Raw genomic sequence first — 18,985 nt, forward strand, 5'->3', positions numbered from 1 at the left:
AAGTGCCTTTTTGAAATGTCTGAAATGATATAAAGTAATGAATAGTTGGTAACCTCTTTCGTGTTTCAATGCATTGTGACAATAAAACATGCCTTCAAGGTTTATTTTGGTGGAATCATCAGAATTAGCATAATAAAAATACAGGAAAATAATTTAAAAAGTCACTTTCAGGAGAGTACTGAATTCAATATTTATAAGATTGAAAATGAAGAAGAATAAGTATTATGCATTAAGAACCAAAAATATTCCCTATCTAAAAGATAAACCACAAGTAGTTTAAGAGTAGTGAGAAATAATAGAATATTATTGATTATTTTCACAGGTTTCCTGGATCCTTGTCTTTGGCAATATATAATCAGAGTTTAATGAGAAGTAATATTTAGTGAATAAGCATAATGGATTTATATCACATAGGATTCTTTTATTATGATCCACTCTGAATATAAAAATCCTTTTTATATGGTTGTTGAACTGCATTAAATTAAAATTACCCTGAAATGTTAGAATATAAATGCACAGGATTACAGGTAAAGAGCTACATGTTATAGAAAGACATTTTTCAAGAAATACTAAAATAGACTAAATGTAAGTCTGTAGAAGAGATTACAACTAACATTGAGACTAGGATAATGTATAATAATTAGAAAAAGGGGTATACTTTTGAGAGTCACAAATATGAAACTGAACATTTTTAACTACATTTTAAATGTAGACACACCAAGTATTTTTTAAACTAATCTTTTCTTCTTCTATCAGTTGTTTTAAAAAATAAACCTAAAATTTCCTACATCAACAGATTACAATTAAACCATAGTAATAGCTCAGCTTTATCCCAAAATTAGTCTTTGTCTACCTACTAACAAAATTTCATGTCTTGGTTGCAATGCTGGCCTTTAACTCATTAAAAACACAAAACATTCATAGATTAACAATATCATAGAGTTTTCATGTATAATATACCATCATGTAACTGCATATGGTTTGTTAAAATGATACATGATAGTAATTTCCTGTATACTCATTACTTAAATCAAGAAATAATTGCAAAGCTATTACCAATTTTTTTGATTCACTAATTTTTATGTTAAAATCAGTTTTCTTGTTTATTACTTGTTTGAATTATTGTTTGGCCAATAGACCAACATAGATATGAATTACAGAAAACCTGACTAAATATGAATGTATTTTAAAACTGTTTAACAGTCAATATTACCATAGTGACAAGGAGTGTTCACCCGAGTGGTGAACCAAATGAATTATTAGCATGTCCATCTGACTTTCACTATTCATTTGTTCACTTGATGTCTTCTTAACCTCTCAAATTATTTTACTTTTGCTGATAAAATTTAAATTCTGTCATTCTGATTTTATTAGAAATTAAAATAGGATAATGACCTTTTTGTAACATTCCTTTTCATTTCCATTATTGAGATATAACTTACATACCATATGCTTCTTCACTCTTTTAAAATGTGCAATTCAATTTTTTCAATGTATTTAGAGTTAAGCAACCAACACTACTGTCTCATTTAGAACATTTTAAATATCTCATTTCTAATTTCATTAATAGTCACTCCCCATTCTCTACTGTCCCACCCCTGGCCATTAATCTACTTTCTGTCTCAATGAATTTGTCTATTCTGAATATTTATATGCATGGAAATGTACACTATGTGGTCTTTTGTGATGGACTTCTTTTACTTCACACAACATTTTTGAGATTCATCCATGTTGTAGCATGCATTAATGCTTCGTTCCTTTTTAATGTTACTTAAATTCAGATTTATTTTATATACAATTCATCAGTTGATGAACATCTGGATTATTTTCATTTTTGACTATAATAGATAGTGCTTCAAAGTACATTTACATAGATTTTTTTTGACATGCTTTTGGCTATTTTAACAGTGGAAATCCTATATCATATCATATATGTCATCAATTTATACTTAAAATTTGAGGAAATGTCAAATAGTTTTCTAAGATGCAACCCAATTTTACAATCCTGACAGAAGTGGATAAGGATTTGAATATCTTCACATTCTTACCAAAATTTGTTATAGTCTGCCATGTTTGTTTTAGCCATTCTAATAGGTGTGAGGTGGTATCTCATAAGTTTGATTTGCAATTCCTAATGATTCATAATGTTGTGCATCTTCTTATATGTCTATTGACAATTTGTGAATCATTTTTTAAGAAATGACTTTTAATTGTTGACTCTCAGGGTTAATGATACAAATTATTTACATGTACGTAACTTGAAAAGATTTTCTCCTCTTCTGCAGTAGTAGTTTCACTTTTTTCATGGTGTCCTTTGAAAAATACATTTTTAAATTTTGATGAAATCAGTGTATCTGTATTTTCTTTTGCCACATATGCTTTTTTTAAGTCTAGGAAAATATCATCAAATTCAAGATCACGAAGACGTCTTCCTATTGTGTTTTAATATCTCATTTTTCGGTGGTTTTTTGCAAGTATATAGAAATATAATTGATTTATATATATTTTATATATCCTGCAACATTTCTATTTTATTAGTTCTGATAGACATTTGTTCAATTCTTAGGATTTTTAAAACACAAAATCATGTCAGCTTTCATTATAGTTTTACTCTTTACTTTATAATTAGTTGCCTTTCTTTCTTTTCTTGTCTGATTTCCCTGTCTAGAGACTCCTGTACAATGTTGAGCAGAAATAAGGAGTACAGATATCCTTGTCTTTTTCCTGATCTGAGAAGCAACATTCGGTCCTTCACAATTGGGTGTGTGGTTAGCTGTGTGTTTTCATAGCTGCCCTTTGTATATGGAAGTTGAGGATATTCCCTTTCATTCTTGAGTATTGGTATTACTATTATGAAAAGAAGATGGAATTTATCATGTTTTCTGTATTTATTGAAATGATCATTATTTTTTATTCTATTAATATGATATACTATATTAATTTAATTTTGTATGTTAAACCTCCATTGCATTTTCAAGATAAATTCCACTTGATCATGATATGAAATGTTGTTGGACCTAATTTACTAGTAGTTTGATAAAGATTTTTATATATGTCTTCATATAGGCTAGTATATGTCATTTTATTTTCTTGTGAAAACTCTGGTATTGATTTAAATGAAATATTGGACTTATAGAAAAATTTTAGAAGTACTTCTTCTTCTACTTTTTTTTTTTTGTGAAAAACTGGTTTCGAATACTTAACAGAATTCACCAAGGAAATTGTCTCAGTCTAGATTTTTCATGGGAGTTACTATTGTTATTATTTAACAAATTCAGTTTCTTTACAAAGTTAAGTCTATTCAGATATTTTTTAGTGTCTTTTGAGGGATTTGTCCATTTCATCTAGATTATCTAACTTTTTGGTAAACAGTTTTTCCTAATATTTCCTTATAATAATTCTCTCTTCTGTAAGACTAGTGCCATGCACAGTTTTCACTTGTGATTTTAGAAATTCGAAAAATCTCTTTACAGTCACTTTAAGGAAAGCTTAGTCAATTTTGTTGTTCTTTTCAAAGATGCAACTTTCAGATTTATTTTCAACTTTCAATTTTTATTTCATTTATTTTGATCTTAATCTTTGCTATTTTCTTTCTTCTCCTTTCTTTGGGTTTTGCTTTATGTTCTTTTTCTAGCTTCTTAAGGTGTTGATCTGTGAAAACAGTGTGTTTTCACAGACATCTATAGCTACAGATTTTCCTGTAAGCTCTATTAAAACAAAAACACATATCTTTGTTTTGTTATATGGTTTCTTTTATATTCATCTTAAGTTGTTCGATGTGATGATCTCTTCCTTGATCCACTGGTTATTAGGAATCTGTAATTTAATTTTCTCACATTTGTAAATTCTACAGTTTTCTCTCATTATTGGTTTCTAATTTAACTCTATTTTGGTTGAAAAACATATTTTACAGGATTTCAATAACTTTAAATTTATTGAGGCTTATTTTAGACCATGGCTTAATTATCATTACTCCTTAATTATCACTGCTGCTATTGTATGAAGGGGTCTTCTATGCTTTTTTGTAATCTAATTAATATGTGGTGTTTTTCATATCTTCCATTTCTTTGCTTACCTTCTTCCTAGTTGTTCTATCCAATATTTGAAGTAAAATCTCCAGCTCTTGCTACACATGGTTATTTTTTCCCTTCAATTTTGTCAGATTTTGGTCTGTTATTAGAGATCCTATTCCACCTCTTTTTTGGTTGTTGTTTTCACAGTGTGTTAGTCAGGATCCTCCAGAGAAAGTCAATAAGATATGCATATATGTAACAAGAGATTCATTATTAAATCTGACTTATGCATTATAGAGGCTGGAAAGTTCCAACATCTCCAGGGTGAGTCAGCAAGATAGAAACCCAGAAGAACAAGTTTGATTAAGTTCTCATCAGTCTGCAGGCCTGAGAACCAAGAGTTGTTGTGATAGATTCTGTATGAAGGAAAGTAGGTCCAAAAGCAGGAGGAAACAGGGTCTCAGTTCAATGCCAATTAGGCAGGATTTTCTCTTTCTCAGGGGAAGGTCAGGCTTTGAGTTCAATTCAGGCTTTCAATTGAATAGTTGGGAGAGACCCATCTGCAGTAGAGAAGGAAATTTGCTTTACTGATTTAATTGTTAATCTCATGCTATATCACTCTCACAGAAATACCCCAAAATAATCTTTGACAAAGTATCTGGGCCCCCTGTGGCCCAGTCAAATTGACATATTTAATTAACAATGATGCACATAAATTTTGTTTCATCCTTTCACTTTCAAACTATTTGAGTCTTTTGAGTATAGAGCAGGCTGGTCTCTTATAGACAGCATAAAGTTTGATCCTGCTTTTTCTAAAACACATTGTGCCAATATCTGACTCTTGTTTAAAAATGTAGTCAATTTTTATGATCTGTATTTATCTTTGTCATTTTCTATCTTTTCTGTACATCTCTCTTTTTTGTTCCTGTATTTATTCATTAATGCCTGATTTTGAGATAGACATCCTCTATCATACCAATTGATGTCTTTGGGTCTTTCTTTACATATTTTTGAAATATTTTTTTAATGATTGCCCTAGTGATTATAATAAACATCTTCACATAAAATAATTTTGAACAGATTAATGCCAACAATTTCAATAGTATACAAAGCTTTGCTTTGATATCTTTTTCTCTTCCCTTTATTAGTGCTTATTGTCATGAAAATTTCATATTTATGTATCATGACCTATCAACATTATTTTATAATAATTTCTTTTTGCGATTATTTAAAAATTAGATATGAGAAGAAAAGAATTAAAACAATAGCATTTTCACTGTGTTTTCTATTTACCTTTGGCATTACTTTTACTAGTGCTTATTACGTCTTTATGTAGATTCAAGTTTCTATTTGTTGTCTGTTAATTTCAGTCTGAAGGACACCTGTTAGTTTTTTTAAATGAAAGATCTGCAAGCAGAAAATTTATTTCACATTTTTTTAAAACTTGCAGTGTCTTACTTTTTATATCATCATTTCATTTCCCCTTTTCTGAATCTTGTATACTCATTTTATGAAGTTTTAATGACTATTAGAAAATACTGCTGTAGGTCAGTTTTAAAAATGAAGTGATACACAAATTAGAATAACCAAAATCACCAGTTGAAATTCAGTTTACATATTAAGCAAAAATAAGTCTAGCATTGGAAGAACTTTAACATTTTATAAACTTCCTGGGTTAGCTTTATGTCACTATAACAAAATACCTGCATTATACTGCTTATAAGGATAAAAGGTTTATTTTGGCTCAGAATTTTAGAGGTTCTAGTCTGGAACCAATTGGCCCTATCACTTTAGGCTTAGGCCTATGCCAAATCAACATAACATGGCAAGAAGATCAAAGTTGCTCATCTCATGGTCAGGAAGCAAAAGGTAGAAAGAGGAATAGACTAGTGTTCCATAAACCCCTTTAGGGGCATTCCCCAGTTACCCAAAGACCTCCTACCAGGCCCCTAATTTTCAATGCCTCCCAATAGTGCCATCTGGGGAACCAATCCTTTTAACACATGGAACTTAGGGACATTCAAGCTCAAAACTGTTATTCGTGCCTTGACATTATTTCAATCTTATGAATATCTCTTTGAAGAAACAGGACTCCAATGTACTTGTTAGATAAGTACTAAGATTACTAAGACTGAAGTAACTTTTTCTGTCATTCAACTGGTAATTTATTAAATTGAGCTTCACCTCAGTGTCCTATGCATCATGAATTGTGAAGTGTTTCCACTATATTGAAGGACATCATTTAACATTTCCTGAGTATTTCTGAGAGGTCACTTCATTTTATCACATTGAAATAACAGTGGTTATGATCTCTCTCTTTTTTAAAGGAGTACTTTCAGTTATTATGCTCATATTGCTTTTATGAATGCTAACTAATTATAAATAAAAATAAATGAAAAAAAATTAGTTTATCAGGGTAAAAAGTAAATCAGCTTAGGTTAAAAATACAAAACTAAATGAGATATAGTTACAAGATGGTACAGCTAGTTCCTAACATTTTTGAACATCTGTAAAATACTTGGATATTTTTACCCCCAGTTTTTAGTAAGTAAAAATCTAATGGTTATCTCAGTTTCGTATTAATTGGTGGTAATTTTCTGGTAATAACCTAGTGGTTGTGCCAAGTGGAAGAAAAGATCGACACAAAATGAGAAAAGGAAACCAAGCCATTGCAGCTCTAGGAGCCTGTGGATGAACAGATCCCAAGAGGAAACAAGGAGTTTGCTAAAACAATTAACCAAGAGTGATTACACCACAGGAAGCAAATTTTCCACTTTTGTTCTATCACTAACTAAAAGCATATATAAAAAAAACATGTTAATGTGAGCTCTTTAACAAGGAGAATAGGTATGTTGTCCATCTTCCAAGGTAACAAAGAGCTTTACTGTCATCACACAGAGTCACTGGGACTCTAAATCTCTTCCCTTGCTGACCAGGGATCATGCAGAAGTTCTTGAGAGAATGCACAATTTATTTCCACTGGCAACTAAGATTGAGGCTCCAGGAAGGTATAAGTGTATAATATGTAGAATGGCCAAAAAAAGGGGGGGCAAACAAAGAATAAGAAGAGAGGAAACACTTTCACATCAGAGAGCTCTATGAAGCATGAGATGCTTCCCTCAGGGAATTTGGGGGCTGGTGAAGAATATCTAGAGTTGAGTGGCTGAGGCTGATCAAAGTAAGCAATATACAGGAGATACCACTAATGTTACAAAGAAAGAACTGGAGAAGAAGCAAGATATTTTTTGAGACACAAAAAAGACATAGAAGAGTGGCAGCTATTGTGGATCGAAATTACTAGAAAGAAGATATCCACGAATTGTTAGGTAATTATTCAAAAAAAAAATGGTAACAATCTACATAACGATGACAGAGACATCAGGGAGATTCACTGATTTTTAGTGGTTTTTTTCTGGATTATTATAGACTTTTGATACCTGTTTATTGATGTTTCCATTGATATTAATTCAAACAGATAATCAACTATGCATAAGAAATTGTTTTATTCTGAATAAACTGTACAAGATGTCTAATCATCAGTCCTGTTTTCCTCTGACCCTTTAATCTAGTCACTGTGCTTACTGAGAAGTAAGGTGAGACTACTTGTCACCCAGAAAAGCTCCTCTTCTCATTTGCATCATAACTTTATATGGTAAATATCTGCACGGAAGCTCTGAACTCTCAGTCTCTAACTCTGAATATAATCTAGGCTCTTACTGGAGTGCTTCCTTGTTTACATATATGTAGCCTCAATCCATCTTCTTTAATGTTGCTTATCCTCCTCTCTATCTATGCTCTTGAACAGAAGACATTCTTTTATCTTTGCCAATTCACATAAACTAACACCTAACACACAGTTGCTTGGTCTGTCATGAAACTGGCCAGATCCAACCTTAATCCCCTTTCTCTTCTCTTCATCATCAACGTAATATAATGAACACAGCAGAGTTAAACAAAAAGTAAATGAGCACAGGCAAATGAAGCAATGAATTAATCTTGGGAAGATCAGTGGTAATGTGTGAGCTAATCTTTATAAGATGATTAGGACATGACACATGTATATAGAGAAAATGCTCTCTTAGGCAGATGGGCTTATTTGAATAAAGTCTTCTTGGGTCAAGAAGTGCATAGCATTTTAGGAACAATGAATCATCCACTGTGGGTCGAGAAGTGCATAGCATTTTAGGAACAATGAATCATCTACTGTGGAAGTTTTAGTGTACATATGCCAAGGAGAACTTGGTCTGAGATCAAGTAGAAAATACAGTTTAGTGTCAGAATCTGAAATGTGTTATATTCAATGCTAAAAAAACAATTACCCTTCTGATCAGCAATATAAGTCTCTAAAGATGTTGAGTGTGACTAATATGATCAGATTTGTGTTGGGCAAAGTAACCTTGCAGAATATAGTATTTGAAGGAAAATGATTAGTAGAGCTTACAGTAATAGCAAATAAGAGATGAAAGTATTATGGGAAATGATATAGCAATATAAAAAGTAGAAAAAAAATAGGACTAGTTTGGAAATAGTATCAATAAGTTGAAGTTTTAGATTATATGAAAGAGGAAGCATAGCAATAATATTTGTTTCTCTATGGAATAAATGGGTCAGAACTTCTGGTATGATAGACTATTAAAGAATGATATTATATTTGTGAGAGTATGAATAAAATTGTTTTAACATGTTAGTATATAGACTAGGAAGAAGATGTTATGGTTTGGATATGAAGTGTTTCCCAAATGCTAATTTGTTGAAGGTGTGATCTCTAAAGCTGCAACATTCAATGGTGGAACTTTTGGGAAGTGATTAGATTATGAGGGCTCTGACCTCACTGGTGGATTAATAATTTGATGACATAGTTGTAGGAGGTAGGAGATAATTGAAGCAGTTGGTCCTTTGGGGTATGTCCTTGGGGACTTTATCTTGTTCATGCCCCCCCCCTCTCTCTCCTTCCTAGCTGCCCACAAAGTGAACATAATTTCTCCATGACACCTTCTGCCATGATGTTTTACCTCACTTTAGGCCCAAAGCAATAGAGCCAGCCATGGACCAAAAGAAATCTTTCCTATTTTGAATTGTTTTTCTTTGGTATTTTCTTATAGTAACAAATAATGGAATAACAAAGAAGATTAGTACAATAACTACCCAAAAGCAAATAAAAATTTATGGCAGAGGCTAACTCAGGAAAGGACATCTAGAACTATTAATCTGGATACAAAAGTCCAGGGAGATTCTTGTTTCCATGGTACCAAGTCAGTTTGTTTCACAAGTGTTAATATATTTGCTTTATGTGCTCATAATGCATTTACTTATAGTGGCTTCCTCCATAATGTCTAAATTATAAATCATTAATAACTCAGAAGGTGGTGGAATACAATATTTCAAGTGCAGTGTTGACTTTTCTTCCAAAAATATTCTCTATGTTCATATTGTTTTCTGGGCCAAAGTAGGTGACAAATTGAAAAAGAAGGAAACCTTTTAACTTGTTGCCAGTTGCAATTTGGGGTTAGTTTGAACTGTCTCTAGTAAATATTATGATGGGAAATTTATGTCAACATTGCTATTTTTACCAAATATATCTCTTTTTTGGAAAAAGAAATTTGCAAAATCACTTCTCTTATTTTGATTATGTATTGTTATTTGTGTGTTTAAAGCCTATTAGCTGATAGACACACTGGTGCTGGCTTGTAATCCCAGCAGCTTGGCAGTGTGAGGCAGGAGGATTGTGAGTTCAAAGCCAGCTTCAGCAACTCAGTGAGGCCCTAAGCAATTTAGAGAGACCTTGTCTCAAAATGAAAACAAATACAGAGGGCTGGGCATATGGTTCAGTGGTTAAGTATCCCTGGATTCATAAGCCTGTTAACTGGGTGTTAATAAATTACATGCTTATGATATACTTATAATTAGTTTTAAGAGGTCTTTTAGCTTGAACACTTACCAAATACAGCATTTTCTATCTACTAACATTAGTGTAATCCTGAATGTTTTATGTGTGCAAATAAATCTGGAAAACTAGATATATTCCTTTGGGAATACAGTCAACTGCTTTATTATAGAGTACATTCTTTCAAAGAAGTTCTTTATGCATTGTATTGAGAAGGATCCTCCCAATGAGAGATCATCTTTAGTTTCAAAGTATTCAGCACTCTTTAATTTATTAAAGCATTATTGCCAGGGTAGCACCAAAATGTAAAGCACAAGTTTTATCTTTTGAAACCTCCAACTCTAACTTTTAGTGCAATGTTCTTCTAATTCCCAGTGGTTGTCCAATATTCTTCATGGTGATGATTTTTTTTGGGGGGGAGGGAGGTAGTGAATATTGAACTCAGGGGCCCTCAACACTGAGCCACATTTCCAACCATAGTAATTTATTTAGAGACAAGGGTCTCACTGAGTTGCCTAGTTCTTTGCTTTTGCTGTCTTTGAATTCATGATCTTCCTGACTCAGCCTCCTGAGCTTCTGGGATTACAGGTGTATGCTACTGTGCCCAGCCATGGTGATGATTTCTTTGAAGGATCTTATTTTTAGCTCTCCTTTCTCATAAGGATATACAACATATATCATTTTATTGCACTTTAAAAAATACTGTGTTTTTTAATAAATTGAAGGCTTCAAGCAACCCTGCAATCGGCAAGTATATCTATCCCATTTTTCCTATAGCATCTGCTTATTTTGTGTCTTGATGTCACATTTTTGATAACTTTTACAATATTTCAGAATCTTCATCATGATTATTGCACCTGTTATGGTGATCTGTGATCAAAATCTTTGATGTTACTATAGTAATAGTTTTGAAGTGCTATAAACTGCACCCATGTAAGATGGTGAAATTAATCACATAATATTTGTGAGTTCTGAATGTTCCAGCTTCTGGCTAGCTATTCCACCATATCTCTCTCTCTCTCTCTCTCTCTCTCTCTCTCTCTCTCTCTCTCTCTCTCTCTCGATACTCCTCTTCCCTTAGATACAGTGATATTGGAATTATGAAAATTAATTTTCCCACCATGATTTCTAAGCCCTTAAGTTAAAAAGTTAAAAAAAAAAGAGTCACACAAAACAACCTGTTATCAAGTCCTCTCTTGTTCCTGCAAGAGTTGTTTCTATTCTTCACACTTGAATAAAATTCTACTCCTTTAAAAAAATGAGTCACATATCTTTTACTTTAAATTAAAAACTGTAAATGATTAAGCTCAGTAAGGATAGCATGTGGAGAGCTCAGGCAGCCCAAAATCTAGTCCTCTTATACTCAACAGCCAAGTTGTAAATGCAAAGGAAAAGTTCTTGAAGGAAATAAAAATCTCTGTTCCAGTAAACACAAAAATGATAAGGAAGTGAAGCTGCCTTCTTGCTGATATGAAAAAAGTTTAAGTGGTCTGAATAGATGATCAACCCATCCTCAACCATTTCTTATGCCAAAGCATAGTCCATAACAAGGCCCTCAATCTCGTCACTTCTCTGAAGACTGACAGAATCGAGGAAGCTGTAGAATAAAAGTTTGCATATAGTAGAGGTTGGTTCATGTGGTTTAAGTAAAGAGGCTGTGTCCACCACATAAAAGTGGAAGTGAAGCAGAAAATGCCATTGTAGAATCTGCCACCAGTTACCCAGAAAATCTAGCTAAGATAACTGATGAAGGTGGCCACACTCAATGGGATATTCTCATGTGGACAAAACACCCTGATATTAGAAGAGGCCATGTTGGATTTTCATACATAGAGAGAAGTTGTCAATGCCTGTCTTCAAAGCTTCAAAGGACAGGCTGACTCTCATCATGGGCTAATGTCACTGGTCAAAGTTTAAGTTAAATCTAATGCTCATTTACCATTCTAAAATCCCAGGACCCTCAAGAATTTTATTTATTCTTTTTTGCCTTTTATCTATAAATGAATAACCAAGTATGGATGACAGGACATCTGTTTACAACATGGTTAGTGAACATTTTAAGCCCACTGTTTAGATCCAAACCTCAGGAAACAAAAATTCCTTTCAAAACGTTTCTGTTCATTGATGATGCACTTTGACATCCAACAGCTCTGATGGAGACAGACAATAAGATTAACGTTGTTCTGCTGCAAGCTAATACCATGTTCATGTTACAGTGTATGTATCAAAAGAGTAACTTCAATGTTCAAGTCTTGATATTTAAGATACATTTCATAAATCTATTGCTATCTTTGATAGTAAGCCCTCTGAGGAATTTGGGCATAGTCAGTCAAAAACTTTCTTCAAAGGATTCATCATTCTAGAGGCCATTAAGATATTAGTGATTAATGAGAAGAGGTTAAAACATTAATATTAATAGAAAGTTGAAAGAAGTTGAATCCAACAGTCCTGGATGACTTTGAAGGGTTCAAGGCTTCAGTGGTGGAAATGTGGTTCGAAACAGCAAGAGAACTAGAAACGGAAGTGGAGACTACAGATGTGAATACATTTTGGAATGTAATGATAAAACATTAGCAGTTAAAGGTTTTTTTCTTATGGTTAAACAAAAAAAGTGGTTTCTTGTGGTGGAATCTATTCCAATTGAAGATGCTGTGAACATATTTGAAAAGCCAATAAAACTTTAGAAAATTATATGAATTTAGTTGATGAAGCAGCAGCAGGGTTTGAAAGGACTGAGTCCTAAATTTGAGAGATATTTTACTCTAGGTAAATTGCTATGAAAAGCATTGCATGCCTTAGAGAAATCTTTAGTGAAAGGAAGAGTCCATCAGTGCTGTAGTCTTTATTGTTCTCTTCTTTTAAGAAATTGCCTCAATTAACACAACCTTCAGCAACAACTACCCTGATCTGCTAGTGGCCATCAAGATTGAGGCAGGACCTTCCACCAGCAAAAAAAAAAAAATATTGCAACTTTGCAGAATACTCAGATATTTATTTATTGCATTTTGGCAATAAAAAATTTTAAATAAAAAAATAATGTTGATTTTTAGACATAATGCTATCGCCCATATAAAACACTAGGGTATCATGTTAACGAAGGTTTTATATGGCAAACCAAAAAGTTTGTGTGAGTCATTTTATTCTGATATTCACTTATTTTCTGTGGTCTGGAACTGGACCCACAATCTCTCTAAGCCTTGCCAGTATTTGTTCTTTGTTTTTCACTTCCTTGGGACCATATGGTACTTTAAAATATTTTTCATGAAGACTGAGAATAATATTGGTATATATTTCATAACTCTATGTTCAGCACAATTATTATAACATGTCAGGCATGACTGTTGTTGTCATTTAATGAAAGTAGTGTAATAATGAGTGTTAGAGGCAAAAGATGAGTCCTGGATAGTAATTCTGCCCCTTGTTTTCTGAATAACCCTTCTGTGTAAGGTCTGATCTTTCTTTAGTGTTATATACTCTGGCAGTACCTGCTCCTAAATCCATTTTTCTCTGCTGTAACAAAATATCACAGACTGGGTAATTTATAAAGAGTAATTGTGTGTTTAGCATAGGGTTCTGGAGGCTTGGAAATCCAAGAGTATGTTAACATTCAGTGAAGCTGTTCACACTATGCCATCACATGGCAGAAAGGCAAGTAAGCATGGGTTAGGTAAAGAGGAAAAGGCACCAAATGTTCCCCTTTTATGACTACCTATCTCCCAGGACACAAACCCAAACAGCCTGACTCCATCAGTGAGGGTGGGGTCTCATGACCTAATCACCTCGTAAAGCTTCCAAATCTTAATACTGTTTCAAAGGCAATTAAATTTCAACATGAGTTTGGAAAACACATTCAAGTTACAGTAGTCCATAAAAATAAAACTATGTAAATAAGTATAGGATTCATAGAAAATTATGCAGAGTGGAAAGAATACTTAGATATAATACACAATATACATTCCCAGGACTTCAGGGACCTAGAGAGGAAAACCATATCAGAACTTCATCAAACCACATTAGTCTTTAACTAATGCATTAAACTAAAAAGGCCAATTTGAAATGAGAAAAAAATATATTAAATTATGAGATGGAAATATTGATGGTATTTAAAAGATAACCATTTTGTTCCTCAAGTCTTCACTAATATCAAATATTTGATCAAATTACTCCTTTTAATTATTCCCTTGGCAGTGAATTTTATTTAACTACATTAACATACCTGTCGATAAAATTAGTTTTAGGTTTATGAATTAAAATTCTGAATGGATTATTTCAATAATAGATAAATTGTTATAGATTTCAAAAACAAAAGCCAGAGTCTTATAGTACATTTATTAGTGTGTATCTTTGTTATTAAATTGTAATTTATTACCATACTTTCTGTAGTGATAGGGATAATTTTTGTCCCAGCAAGTCTTAACGTAAAGAAAGAAGGAATTCCAAATTAAATTTTGACTCTATGCAATCAGTTTTGTTAATAATATTTTGATGAGTCAAATTAAACAGAAATTATTTTAATTGATTTGCTTTCATATATTTAAATCATGTGTATACTACTTACCTATTATTTTTTATACTGTCTTCTTAATTTATTTTGTAACAGCTTGGGCATCATACAGAAATCACTAGTACTGATGGTTACTGTTCATTGTAGAAAAATCAGGTTGTTTTTTAATTCTTTTTTCTTTATTTATATATATCTGAGATCATCTTTTATGGTAAGCTACTTAACAGTTTATTAGATTAGCAGTTGCCAGAGAGATCTAAGCTATTATCTCTCCCTAATCAGGAAGTCTTCCTTTGATTTCTGTTGACCAGCTAAGGGGACTTAATAGATTTTTATCTGCGTATGTTCTCTCCTTTTACACATCTCTGATTAATGTTGTGATCATTATTATTGACAGAACAGGTTGTAGATATTTACTAGAATCTGTATCAGAGGGCAGGCACAGGGAATTTATTTACTTTCTGAATGTATATTATATCGTTCCCTGAAGCAATTTCATATCCCAGGAGTGTTTTTTTCTCATTACACACTCTTGCTATATCTGCTGAACACTGAAACTCATGTAAATTAGTCAGAAACAAAAAGCATATGAACAAGCAAATGCTTTATTACTTTGACAATGGGGGAACAGTGCTTGAGTACTATTCTCAATCTAGATGAATAAGTGAAACAGTTCATCTCACAATGATAATAAAGAAATAAAATGATAAATAAAATTGACATAAGTCTAAAAAAAGGCCTGTGACTTTATTAAAAACATACACTCAAACATACACAAAACAGAATGAATGCATCAACATATGATTATCAGATATTCAATGTTTCAAAATAATATTTAGATTACATTTGAACAATATGAGAAGGCTTCTAATCAAACAATGTTATTGGAAAATGAAGTTAATTTTAGTTTTAGTCCAGTATAATACATAATTTAAGATTATTCAGATAATTTTTTATTAAAGCCAATCATGGTCTATTGAATTATTACAGAAACAAAAGTGACAATAAATAAACCAATTGTTAGTTCATAATTTTTCTGATAATACTTGTTTTCATGTTTTTTGTATCTATTCCTATTTTTTTACCCTTTGCACAATTATGCCGTAATGCTGTTTAATTGTGCTTTATTCTTACAAATATGTGCATTGTCCGTTTCCTCATACTTTGATATTTCTTGTTTTTTCTTTTGACATGAAAACTCAGCATTTTACAAAAAAAAATTGCCATAAAATAATTTTAATCAATTTATTCAAATTAGAATGTGAAACTCAAAATAATAGATATTTCAGTGCTGACTAAAACTTCACTTGGGACCCAGACACTGGACCAGGTTCCTAGTCCCTGGTGGCCTTGGTCTTGCTTCTGTCCCATTTCCCTGAGACCCCTCAGCTTCCAGGCAGCTAGGTTCACGTTAGTCATGTTCACTGTGAGCGGCCCCTGATCTGTGCTCCTGGCCACTTATTCTGTAATAAAAATGAAATCATATCACCTCAAGGACTGTTCTATGCTCTTTACCTGGCTCTTGAATTTAATTTGAGTTTAGTATGTTTCATACCAGACTAGTGATAAGTGTCGTTATTTTTACAAATTAAGAATTTTGTAAAAAGTTCATTATTGGGGCTGAGGTTGTGGCTCAGCGGTAGCGCACTTGCTCAGCACTACATATAAAGAAATACATAAAATAAAGGTATAACAACAACTAAAAAAAGTATTTTTTAAAAGGTTCATTATTAACTTCCTAGACAAGCCAAATATTGAATATTGAACCACCACAATTTTCCTCCCTTTTCTGGTTTATCCATCTGCAAAATCATGCATATTCGTCTGAAATAAGACACAAGGAAATGAAGTCTGCTTTAAAGAACTTGTATTTGTTGTTAACAACCCTTTTCTTCTTCAACAAATAATTCATATATATTTAAGATATACAGGTACTTTATGAGACCCTGAAAATATCAAAATGATTAAGACAGTTTGTCTTTAATGTGAACCAGTAGTAATTAGGCTAAGAAATTGAAAAATAATAATTGCAATATGGCAAAAGGTTGCAAGAAGATAGAAAGTTTAAGGTCAGTATCAGCAATTTATCCAGAACTTGTCTTTAAATAAAAATTAAAAAGGATTGGTCATGTAGCTCAGTGGTACTGTGCCCTTGGGTTCAATCTCAGTATCATCAACAAAAAGTTTTCTTTAACCCAAAACACTGAAAATATAATCAGTTATGTACATTGTTAAAAGTTAATTGAAGAGTTTCTCTATTCAGAAGAAAAATCTATCTGGTAATAATCACTATATAAAATATGTTAATTTTCCTGATGCCTAAAATATGTCAAGCATACTAAAGGAATATAGTAGTTGGAGTTTTCATAAACTGGATGTATTCTGTTCCCTAGTTTTAATGTGGCAAATTCTTCAATTATATATTTTTAGAGTTCAAGTTTCAAGGAAAAGAGAATCACGTAAAAAATGCAAAATATATAGCAGCAAAACTTCTAAAGTTTTGAAACCTAAGCATTTAATAGAGGGCAAAGGTATTTAAATTACCTTATGGATACAAGTTTGAGAGTCAATGGTTACTACATGTCTTAATTTGTCCTGCCCAATAAATAAAATACCTTAGACTGATAATTTGTAACACAGATTCACTGTTCACAGTTCTCGAGGTTGAGAATTCCAAGATCAAGATGCCAGCTGACTTGGTGTCTAGTAAGGCTGTTCTTCTGCTTCCAAGATGGGTCTTTCTGGTTGCTTTTGTATGGCAGAAAAGGGGAATGAGCTAGGAACATCTCTTTTTATAAAGACATTGATTCCTTTAACGAGGGCTGCTCATGATCTGATATCCTCCTAGAGGCTCTACTTCTTGATACAATTGAATTGGGGTTTAAAAATCTATATATAAATTTTAGGGATAAACAAACATTCAGTCTAGACTACTCCATATCAAAATCATCTAACAAACAATGTTCTCATAGATGTTATATTATAGCAGAGAATAAAAGCTTAAAATGTTATTAGCAAGTGAGTTCCCAAGAGCACAAAATGTGTTACAATGCAGAAAACATTTTATTACAAATTAATGGTACTGATTAAAAGTAGATACTTAGAAGGCTTTACTGTAGTGGTTAATCAGGTATCCAAGAAAGAAGTAATATTTCAGCCCCACCCCATTCTTCCAATTACCATTAAAATGCCTATTTGTTTTTAAAACTTCTCTAAATCATTAAGTGTGTTTTAATATTGTCTGTTTTCTCCTCCTGACCTATCTTTCCTTTTTCATAGTCTTTCCCATGTTGTCCTGGATCTTATGTTTTAAAATATTCTGCTATAGTAAATATTTAGAAAATTGCTTTCTTATAAATAAGAGACTCAGTAAAGGAAATCAAACTTAGATGACTAGGGGAAAAGTTTATATTTTTAAAATGTGAATAGAAAAAGTTGTTTACAGAAACAACTTAGTTATAATGAAACCCCAAAAGCTATTTAATTGTGTTTCTTTGGCAGAATAGTTCATAGTAGATTTTCACTATGATTATTTTTAAAATATAACTGTCAGTTGGAGGTTGATGTCAATTTTCTTTCATAGAAATACTCTTTTTAAAATAAAAATATAACTATAATATTTGAGGGAACCCGTGTTGTCTAAGAAATACCATGATGGCTGAGTTAGTAGCATTCTGAAATTATGCAATAAAGTGTTTTATGAAATATCATGGAAGAATATATTAAATGTTTCACACATCAGATGCCTTTATCATGCTAAGTATAAATGCAGTCACATTAAAAACTATAAGGCTTTTTAAAAGACTGTGAATTATAAGAGGAAAAATTGTTTGTACCATTTTATGAAATAGTGGACTGCTACAGTCATTCATTCTAATTGTGCTTTCTAACCTGAAAAACAGCTTTATACTGAATGGCATTTAATTATAAAGCATGATTTGCACATGAATTTCAAACCCAAAGTAAATTTCATACATGTTAGACATTTTGATATATGAAATGAAAAGATCACATGATTAAGGCTAAGCATATCTTTGTGTGTACATGGGTGTGTACACTGGGGACTGAATCCAGGACATCATGCATGCTAAAAACATGCCCTACCACTGAGCTACAGCTATGGCCCACTATTGCTAAAAACATCTTATATATAATTTTGCTATACTTAGCTGAATTTCAAATATTCAACAAATGATTGTATCCTTAGGGAAAACGTAAAAACCTACCCAGAAACATTTTTACTTTCCACTGGCACTAAAAAAATATAATTTTCACACTCAAAGTACGTAATAAGCATTTCATAACTTCTCACAGTTTAAATGCATCAGTATGCATGCAATTTAACTATTATACATGTTTAAAGTGGATATTAAGAATGCATTTTATTTATTTAAAAAATGGAAAAATAATACAAAGATTAGTTATATATAGTAACAACAATTTTATGGAATTTCAGCTATATTTTCTGAGCTGTGCCTGTCTTAAAGTATATTAAATTTTGACTCTTTTATAATGAAATTGGTAACCTAATATTAGGAGCATTTAGGCTCACTTTGTCAAATTTATTTATTTTAAATTAACAAA

Source organism: Ictidomys tridecemlineatus, chromosome 9 (genome assembly GCF_052094955.1).
Source record: "Ictidomys tridecemlineatus isolate mIctTri1 chromosome 9, mIctTri1.hap1, whole genome shotgun sequence".
Lineage (NCBI taxonomy): Eukaryota > Metazoa > Chordata > Mammalia > Rodentia > Sciuridae > Ictidomys > Ictidomys tridecemlineatus.